Source organism: Apteryx rowi, unplaced genomic scaffold (genome assembly GCF_003343035.1).
Source record: "Apteryx rowi isolate R43461 unplaced genomic scaffold, aptRow1 scaffold_268, whole genome shotgun sequence".
NCBI lineage: Eukaryota > Metazoa > Chordata > Aves > Apterygiformes > Apterygidae > Apteryx > Apteryx rowi.
The window spans coordinates 694656-705323 of NW_020449063.1; positions in this window are offsets into that span (position 1 = coordinate 694656).

Sequence of the window (10668 nt, forward strand, 5' to 3'; positions counted from 1 at the left end):
GGGGGCCGCCGCCGCGCTCCGGCCTGCCCGGGGGCGCCGCGCTCCCCTCGCGGGGGAGGCGTCCGCGGCGGGGGTGCCCGCGGGCCGGCTCCCAAAGGGGACCTCGCTGAAACCCGTGTGATCCCCCCCTCACCCCCCCGCGTTACTTTTCCCTTCCGAAAAAGCGGCTCAGGCAAGCTACACGGTCTGTCTGGGCTTTGTTGTTTGATTGTTTCACCAATCCCCCTCCCCCCCTTTTTTTGGAGTCCCGCGTTTTTTCCCATTTTAGGACCGACTGATCTGAAAAAATCAAGTTTGCGAACGGCAAATTCAGTGAGGGCGGAGGAGAGCTGCCAGTGTGATTGCCGTAGGTGCGCGGGAAAGGCTCCCACGGCACTGCTCTCCCCCTTGGCCATCCCGGCCGGGAAGACGGGAGGACGGGGACGGGAAGGTCCTGCTCAGTGAAAACACTGATACACCGAAATGCAACTAAAAAGCTAGTGGCCGCCTTTTAAAGACTTGCCTGTCCAGCCCCGAGCAGAAAGGCAGCCGGGTCTCTCCAGCCCTGTTGCTGAGCGCGTACGCGAACACCTTAGGGAAGGGTGAGGGCTGTCCAGATGAAAACTAAAACCCCGCACGTCCCCGTGCCTGCCATTTGGCTGTGAACTTTCTCGTCGGGTAAGTTCTCCTTTAAGAAAATGAACTGTTCCTTATGCATATTTAACGCTGTTTGTCTGCAGTGCCCAGATGACGCGGGGCTGGAGGCTCACATGCAGGACCTGAATTGTAGTGGAGTAAATCATCCACACTATAACGCACCCTCGGCAATGGCTCTAGTGGGGAGCCCCTTGCCATTGCTCTAAACACATGTAAGTCAGAACCGGGGGGGCTGCGGGGGGGGGGGGGCGATGCTGAGCCTAGTTAGGGAGATGAGTAGGCTATTTTGTTCATTCCCATAACAAAACTGATAACACAGTTTGGGGCAGGAATTCTTGTTCTAGTACTTTTTTCTTCTTTTTTCTTTTTCTTTCTTTTTTTCTTTTTTTCTTTCTTTCTTTTTTTTCCCGCCCAGGCTGGGGGCTCCAGAGCCCATTCTGAGAAGTAGCTAAAAGGTGGGTTTCGGGTCTCTCCCGCTTTCTCCCCTGCCCGAGAGCGCTTTGCTGTGTGCGTGAGTGTGTGTATAAAGAGCGGAGAGGAGCGCCGCGAGGGTAAGTGAACCGCTTCTTCCAGCCAGGGGGGGCAGGAGGAGACACTTCCAATCCCCCGAGCCTCCGAGGGCGAGTCCGCCACGTCTGTGAGACCGTCTGGAGAAGCACCTTGAATATGCACTCATTGGGCAGTCTCACTAGGAGCCGAGTGCGCAGGAAAAGCGCCTAGGCGTACTCCCACCTATATGCCTGCATACTTTCATACGTATACAAAATGACAAAGTATACGCGAAGGTCAGATGGGCAATCTTCCACTGCAGAGCAAGTGGGAAGAAGGAACTTTCAGTGCTGTGCTCTTAGCGGTTTCCTGTCTTTTAAAGTTAACTTGTTCGAGTGTGTTATTCAAAATGTGGTTCAGTAGTTATGCCTTCAAATTAAGTTGCTTCTCGGTCCTCATTGGGAAAAGCAGACATGTGTCCTCAATTGTATAGTATAAAAAAAATCTACTAGGTACTTTATGATTCCATCTGGAGAAATTAAAAGCCCAGAGCTGTAATGTTTATTCTTACATAGTTTACAAAAAAAGGGGGGAAATGTGTGAGACACATGTCTCCAAATATAACCAAAGTGCTTTCCCTTCTGGTTAAAAAGTTGCATGCAAATGTTTTCGTTTTAACACTCCCTGCCACCTGTACTTCTCAGGGAAACTTTTCCTGGCGTTAGCGATGAAGCACCAATAGTACTTATTAATGAATTAATTATTATTATGGCTGCTGAATTGACTTAAAGTGCTTTGGAGGCCAAACTAATCCATGTTAATCAGTTACAATTAATTGTGTTTCAGCTGCTGTTTTAAGTACAGTTTCAAAGAAAGAGGAGAGGAGGGTCTGTGTGTGTGTGTGTAGGGGGGGTGCTGCGGGGGTGCCCTTCCCGACCCCCAGCACCGCGGCCCTTGCCCTGCCCAGGGGTTTATCGCCGGGTCGCGGAAACCGGCGCAACTTTGTCCCGGTGCCCGTGTCAAGTTACACAAAGGTGCGAGGGGCAACTTCAGCGACAAACTCCTGTTTCTCGTGGCGAAAGCTGCAAAGATTAGGGGCTCCCAGGCTTTGGAGCGCGGTCCCAGGGGAGATTTCCCTCCGAGTTGTGCATTGTGAAGAGGGCAGCGGGCGTGGACTTGTGTTGTGTTTGCTTGGCCGGGTTGGTCTGGGGCTTTTGTTCGGCCCGCAGAGACAAGGAGGCATCAGTGGGCAGCGAGGCTAAAGTGTGCTTTGCAGCCCGGCCTGAATAGCGCTGATCCCTCTCTAGAGGGCCCTGGCTGCAGCCCATGCCCAGGAGTGTTTGGGGAGAGGAAGAGGGGAGGGGAAGAGAAGAGGGAGGGAAAAAAAAGCCTGTGGAGGGAACAAACAGCAGCTGGGCTCGGCTCTGTGCATGCCAGGGTGGAGAGAGGGGGCAGCCCACTGCAGCAGGGCCAAAGACGGGGAAAAACAGGAAGCAAGCCGAAAAACGAAGGGTGCCGAGGTCCTGCCGCTGCTGCTGGCCTCCCCGCGAGGGCCCGGCAGGTCCGGGCCCGGGTCCGGGTCCGGAGCCGGGCCGGGCGCAGCCGGCGGCCGCCGGGCCGCGGGAAGGGAGCAGAGCAGGGGGCAAACACACCGACTTTGGGAAACTCTTGGGAAGCGCCCCCGGGCCGCAGGGAGGCCGGGGGGCTGCAGGGGGGCGCAGCTCTGCCAGGTGAGCGTGGCGCGGCCCGTTCGTGCCTGCCAGGGCAGCTGCCGGCAAATAGCCCCCTTCCGAGGGCTGAAATGCAAGCGCAAACAGGCCCTGGCTCAGGTGGACGGGGCCTTGTGGACGGCCCGGCCGTGTCCGACCCCCAGAGCGGTGGGAGCGGGCACTTCGGCACGGGGGAAGAGAGGGACGGGACGCCGGGGCCGCACGGGCCAGGCGCGGGAAGAGGCGGCCCCGCTCCGGGCCCGCGGGGCCAGGGGACGCGCCCGCACCCCCGGGGGGAGCTGGCGGGCAGGGCGCCTCGCCCGGCTGCGCTTCTCCGGCCCGGGGAAGGGGTTTTTCCTTAAAAATAGCCACCCCCTCGCTCCCAAAGTTAGGGACGCCGTGAAGCCGGGAGGGAGCGCGGCGGGTTTGGCCGGGCTGAGCCGCCGGTTTCTTTGCCGGGCCGGGGCAGGCGTGGGCGCCGCAGCACCCCGGCAGCGCCCCCACCTCTGCCTGCGGCCCCCGGGGTGCCCGCCCCTCCTCTCCTTCGCCCGAGCCTTCCCAAGGGCACACGAGGTGTCACTAGGGATCGCTTGTCCTTGGCGACTTACATTTCGTAAAAGCAAAACTCTCCCCGTCTCCCTTCAGTATGATTTTTTTTTTTTTTTGGCGGTCCGCAAAATGACAATTGAGAAACTAAACTCCCTCCCATGATCTCTGGAATTGGGTTGTTAGGATTTTTTTTTTTTTTGCGGTTTGATTTTTTTCTTATGTTACTTCGGATCTTTCTCAGAGATTCTCCCTCTTTTTTTTCCTCGTCCCATTGACTCTGTTTTTGCTTAAGAAATGCAAGTAAAAAACCAAACAACCCTCCCCCTATATGTGCAAACAGGCCTTTCTTGGAGAGGAGGAGTAAAACAAACAAATACGAAAACTTTTACCTGCAAGAGAAGATAGTGTGCAAAATTAGCTCTCCCCCCCCCCCCCGTATCGAATACAGTTGTAATTCAATGAAAATTTAGAGAAGAGATGCATTTTTCATGTGGGGACAGAACAAATAAGGTGCCAGCGGGAGGCCGGTAGGTAAGACACCTCTTTTCTGCTCATCACGCGTGGAATCGTTTTCTCCAGCTGGAGCGGGTAGTGGTGATGTTCTCGCAGAAGTGCAGGAAACAAATCCCAGGCTTTCGTCTATCTCAAAAGCAGGCTGCATTTGATGAAACGCGCGTATTAACCAACTTTCTCCCCCTCCCTCCCTGTTTTCATTTGTTTCCTATGGCTGAGGGACCTAGGTGGGCGAAAAAAAAAAATGCGCTCGCGTTTGTGGAGGCACTTTGTCGCCGGGACAGCACACTCGCATGAGATTATTGCCGGGGATTTGCATGCAGCTGCAAACCCACAGCTCGGCTCCTGCCCGCTGCACACGGAGGGGCTCGCCCCTTGCCCGGCGGCCGCGGGGGCACGGCGGGGAGCGGCGTTTGGGCCGCCTCGGCGGGGTCAGCCGTGGTTTTGCAAGCGATTCAGCCGGGAGCCTGCAGCCCCGGGGCTCTGGGAGTTGCAGGTGCGCGGAGGGGACTGCTGCCCGTGTCCCCGGCCCGCGGCCGCAGCCTTCCCGCGGGCCGGGCTCGCCCCCACCGGCAGCCGGGGCTCCCTTCGGGGCAGCGCCGGCGGCATCCGCTTGCTTTGCTCACAAGCAGCTCCTGGAAAAGCTCCTCTAATGCACATATCCGAAGCAAAAGAACTGGTAGCGAGCGGATCTTCCGGATTTCTCAGTGCTATTTTCAGCGCTCTGAAATTTCCAGAAATTTTGAGTTCTTTTTTCTCCCTCTCTCCTCTCTTCAACATCAATATCATTTGGCATCGTTTGATGAGGAACCTCTTAACATTTGAAGCAAGGACTTTAGGTTCAAAACACCTTCTTTGCTCCCCCCCCTCCCTACACACACACCCGCGTTGCGAGGCTGGATTTGGCTGCATCTGGGATCGATGCATCTGTCTCCGAAGGCCCCCGTCTACCTCGGGCTATGCCACCAGGTCTCCTTCATCTTCTCCTAGAGAGCCAGGCAGAGGCACGGGCTTCCCGGGGCTTGAACTTCCACCCGTCCGAGCACACCGTGAACAAAAGGTGGTCGGGAGGCAGCGGGCCGGGGCGGAGGCGAGCCCCGCTGCGGGGATGCTGCGGCTTCGCCGGGCTCCCCTTTTGTGCGGGGAGGGAAAGGGTCCCACCAGCCTCCCGCAAACTTCGGGGCGGGCGGGACAGTCGCTCCCATCCGTCCCTCTGTCCCCGGCCCCTCACATTGGGCTATGGGAGAAGAGGAAGGCAAAAATGAATGCGGGGAGCTCGTATTTTAGGGGAAAGAGGAAAGACTCCTTCGGCCGGGAGTAGCACGAAGAGGGGGCTGCTCGAGGCTTTTTTGCCAGATGAAGGGGCTGCAGGAGGGGTCTGCCAGGGAGCCCAAGCAGGGAGGGAAGGCAGTGCAAGGTGGCCCCTCCGTGGGGAAAACTGCCCGGCAAGGGCAGGCCTGGAAGGACAATAGAGGTACCCTCCTGCACACGCACACGCACACACACGCACACTCCTCCTCCCTCGCAGCGCCTGCCCACGGCGGTGCGTGGCGATGTCACGCTGCTCCGCGTGGGCCAGGCCGGGCGGCGGCCCCGGGCTGCGTGGGGAGGGACGGCGGGGGTGGCGGGGGGAGGCGACCCCCTTCTGCTCGCTCATTTACTGGGGGGGGGGGGCACACGGCTTAGCCCGCAGGAAGGCCGCCTGCAGGGCTCCCCCGCAGGACCCCGCCGCCCCGTCCAGCAACGCGGCGCTGCCCCGCCGTGGGAAGGGGCCGGCGCGGCGCGGCGCCCCCGCGCGGGGCGGCCCCGATGAGCCCCTCCAGAGGCGGCTTTGTGCTCGCCCTAATTGCGGTCAGCAAAGCCCGGCTCCGCAGCCTGCCCGCCGCACGCTCGCCTAGGTGCTGTTAAGGGAGGTAAGGGGGCACCCGGCGGCCCCGCCGCCCGCCCGAGGGGTCGGTGCCTGCGCACCGGCCGGGCTGCTCAGCGCAGGCCCCCTCGCCCCCCGCAGGGCACAGAGCTTTTCCCCCGCTTTTCCATCCGCAAGCGGGGAAATAAGGGGCCAGGGGCGACCCGTGGTGCGCAGGGCTTAAGGGCATCAACCTTTCGGCGTGAGCTGGGGAGCAGCTCTGGGCTGAAGCAGTGATTGCTTGTAAAGGAGCAGGTAAATAATAATAATAATAATAATAATAATAATAATAATAATAGTAGCAATGTAGGGAAACGCAGGAGGGGATGAAACCATTCGCAGCCTCCGTAGGGAGCGGGGGGGGGGTGGTGGTGTCAGCTTTGTTTTGGTTGTTTTGTTTTGTTTTCCAGCGGATTTGGGACAATAGCTGCAGTGGATTATCCATTCCCGTAGGCAATACTTCCCTGTATGGGCTTCAGGATGCAGTTGGAGGCTCCGGAACAAAGCGGGCATCTAATGTTAAGGTAACTGGTCCCCTTCCTTTGTTTATGCTGTTGTTAATGACGGGGCTCACTCAGCTCTGGCCTCAGCCGTGCTCTATGGCATTAATATTGACTTGACACAATAGGCAGGACAATTAAAAAAAAAAAACACACAGAACAACAACAGCATCAACCCCAAGCCTAGCAGCCTTGTTCTTCAAGTAAATCATGCCCCTTCTGGGCTACACAGAATGATACTGTGATCTCGCCTGGTGTTCACAGAAATACAGGTACCATTCATTAAACACGACCATAACCATCGTTAACACTTATGGAAGACACTGTAACCCTATCCTTTAGTTCAAAATCTAAAGGGAGGGAAACAGCATTATTTTCAAATACACTCTATTAGAGCAGGAGGGAATTCTCGCCACGTTAAAAAAATCTAACAAAATAATTCTTTTAATTACGATAATCTAAACGTAGCAGAAACCTGAGCGTTTATTGACTCATTTTCTTCTTCTCGAGGTAGAGGTTGATATTTAAAGTTCAACATTTCACACAGCTCCTTGTTTAGTTTAATTTCCTCGACAATCTAGGCGATTTCAGCAAACTGAGCTAAGAATTTTTGTACACATTTGAGTATGGATCTGCATAAAACAGAGAGGGCAGCAGAACTGGGGAGAGGATATTTTATTCTTTCAGGAAGGGGAGGAAGTGTATGTGTGCATGTATGTGTGAGAGAGAAAGACAGAGAAACAAATGGGGAGCCTCGCACCTTACATTTCTTTTCTGGCTTTAGTGTGGACTCTGGAACAAATAGGTATTAGATTTCTTTCAGAAACATCCCACTCGGGCAGATGGACCCCTGTTTTGAAAGAGAGATCTAGAGAACGAAAGAAATGTATGTTACTCCAGCACAATTCTTTACCCCTTCATTTTTTCCCCTTTACAAAGATTAGTTTCAGCTCTGCTTTTCTGAGCCCATTTTCTTTCGGGGAAGGGATATAATAATGATCAATGCCTAGCGGTTCTCATTTCCTTTGTACTTGGTAAATATTGGGAATGTCTCAAACTTGGAGGGGAGGTGGAGAGATGAGCCAAAGCTCGACTTCAGATGTCCCCACTCCTCAGGCTATCACTAGCATTCACACGGTGGGGGGATAGAGAAACAAGGAGAAGCCCCTCCAGTCCCCCCACCACCAAGCACTTGCTTTTCGTATCTCAGCTTCCTGCTTGGTGAAGTGGTCTACATACATAAGGCTACCTGGGTTTATGTGACTGGCTTGGAGCGTACATTAGTAGTCCAGTTGGAAATGGAGCCTGGAGTTGTTGAGCAAACAGTTCCTGCTCCACTGCAGCACACACTGAATGCTGTATAGTCAGCTCTATGGAGCGCTGGCAGGGAAGTATCACCAAGCATTTCCAAAACTAATAACAAAAAGGTTACTATATATAAAACGTTTATACATCCCACACTGCCTCAAGTTGTTTAAATTTCGGTTTTATGCACATAAATATAGCAGCCATGCGGTTCCCCATTAGCCAGTCCCCGCTTTTTTAAATCAATTCATTTCAATTTGAAAGGATGGCCCCGGACGCAAGACAGTCAACAATCGTTTGGCTTTCTACACTCAACATGGACCTCAGGAAGAAATAGCATCTGTCTTTGTCATTTCACACACATTTCTTGGTGCCTTGACATTGTCTTTAAGAGCAGGCCTACTACCAGTGGGGATAACAAGCCACAGCTGTTTCCCCCTTTCTAATGCATTTCTACCCTTCCCATCCTAGGTTCCTTTTCAGAAAGAAATAGTTTTGCTGGTGCGCCTTGTCTGGACTTTGGAGAGTGTGGCACAACCGTCTGATCTGAAACCACCATCCCTGTAGGCAGAAATCCTCCTCGGTGTCATGTGCCTTACAAGAAAGGCAGCATGGGGAAACTTGAAGTGACCAGACAGCTGGTATCAAGGAGCGGAAATCCACTTCACATTACTGTGAATGAAAGTTTGCTCCCAAACCAAATACTTTATGGTGTTCAGTCCTGGTGTCAAATTGGTTTGATCTAACCTAAGTCTAAAATAAAGATCTCTGCTCTGATATGCCCATCTTGTCAGTGAGATTGCCTTGCTAAACCTTCTCTGTTTGCGTTGAAGGTATCAAGCTGATGTAATGCTGTCTTTTTGCCGAACTGAGATGCGCAATAGGAACAATTCAGAAAAGTTATGTTTAGCTTTCCCCCCTTGTAGTTAAAGAAATGCAAGCTATCAAAAACAAGCCTATGTTTGAAGGTACAGTTTTCAACATGTGAGTAGGAAACATATGTACTGGCACAGCTCTACTGCTCTTTAAGGGCTGTGTTCAGATTCTGGCTTTTAATCTCAACTCTGTTAGAGAGAGAGAGAGATGCAAAATGGAAGGGAATGTGATTATTTATGCTGTAGCCTTGTGATACTCATCCTATAACCGTTGGGAAGAGAAGCAAAACACTCTGCTAAAGCTTTGGGTGAGCCTGAATTTCAGGGGGACTGTAGTCTTCACAGGTTCTCACTTCACTGCCTTTCTTCCCTTGGTTTTGTTGCAGGGGATTTTTTTTGTCTGCTGCACTACGTTTTAAAGTGAGTAGAGACTAAATCCTGCTGAGAGAGAGAGACACAGAGAGGGAGAGAGAGAGAGCTCCCTCCATCACAAACTCACGTTTTGAAAATGTCTCTCCCCACCCTGACCACCCCCCTTCAAGCCATCCTCCCCCTTTCAGGGGAGAAAAGAAAACCTTAAAAGAGAAAGGGAGAAGGAGGGGGAAAAGGGAGGGGGACAGCCTGCTGATTCCTCAATGACCTGTGCAGCTCGGGCACAACTCCGAGTTCCTCTGCCCTTACCCTGTCGGAAAATCACATTTCTGAACTCAATCAACTTCTTAACGTGGCTTGGGGTTTTACACTTCATGCTTAATTTTAGCACTTTCACGGAAAAAAAAGGAGGGGGGAGAAGAAAGTTTGGGTTTAACCGTTTGCTGTTCAGAAAGCAYCACGACAACCCCCCCAGCCAACAATAAAAACAAACAACGGCCCCCGTAACCGGCGCCCCCGTCCCAAAGCAGCCTTTCCCGCGAGGGAGCTGAAGGCACACAACAGCACACAAAAAGAGACAGCTCCAACTGTTAATAATAGCAACCTATGCTGACCACCGTGCCTAAATGCTCCAGCCTGCGCTGTCCTGCCCTTCAGAGAGAGGCCACCCTTCCTCCAAATGTTGCACTGTGGAAGTCATCCCTGCCTGGAGACTTGAGGATTGGCAGGAAAGTTTTTGGTACTGCAGAAGACACACACACACACACACACACACACACACACAAATATATTATGCACACACACGTACACACACATATCTTTAGCTATAGACATATATGTAGGTGTATTGCCTATGTATAAATAATCCTATCCATACACACAGTCCTCCTATAATGAGGTCATTCTCCCATATATACAAGATAGGATATATGAAGCTAGAATCTAACGCCAAGATCTTATATCCATAGTTTTAACAGCGACAGAAGGCAAACGTTAGCAGGAGTGGAAATAAATTTCGGAGACAAACATTCAACAAGGTGTCCCTAAAGGCGTCTCTCCCGCCTTCCCCAGCCGAAGTACCCCACTCACTTTATGCCAAACAGAGTCATTTCAGCACAAGAGGCTCCTGCTTTAGAGCAAGGACAAGCTGCACGCGGGATCATGGCTTTGAGCCTGGCTGGGGTGGCACCTTGAAGTTTCGCATTTTTCCCCCTCTTTCTGCAGTGAGGTTCGCCTCGCTTTCGCGCTGGTCGATTGCAGATTAATTTTTTTTCTATGGCTCCGAATGTCTTAATGTTTTCTGATTTCAACAAACTGAAAATGGAGGGGGGGAATGATACTTGAATGTGTGTCTCAAAAAGGTTTCGCTTTACAGCTATCAGTAGCACCAGGAGACAGCTCCATTAAAAAAGTAGTTTTCCACTGCTCTTGAAAAAGCCGTTATTTTTTACATCGCTTTTAGGAAGATAGATTAACAAAACATCACATTTCAAGCCACTCTGATCTGTAATTAAATGGAGGAGCCGGTTTGTATTCTCCTATGGCTTTTACAGAAGTTGCAGTGATCCAAAGTCAGGTTGCTGTGTCAGAGTGGCATTTTTATTAATGAGAATACAAAAAGCTTGCATATTCTTAGCCCGGCTTGAATTTAGTTGCTAAGCAACCGGTGTATGGTAATTCATCCGCGAAATTTAAATCTTTGAGAAAGGATCGTGCGTTTTGCTGAATGGTCGCCACGAGGAAAACAACTTGTGGGACCCGCAGCAGCTGCCGCCGCGAAGCTGCGCCGCCCGCCCGCCCGCGGCTCCTCGCCG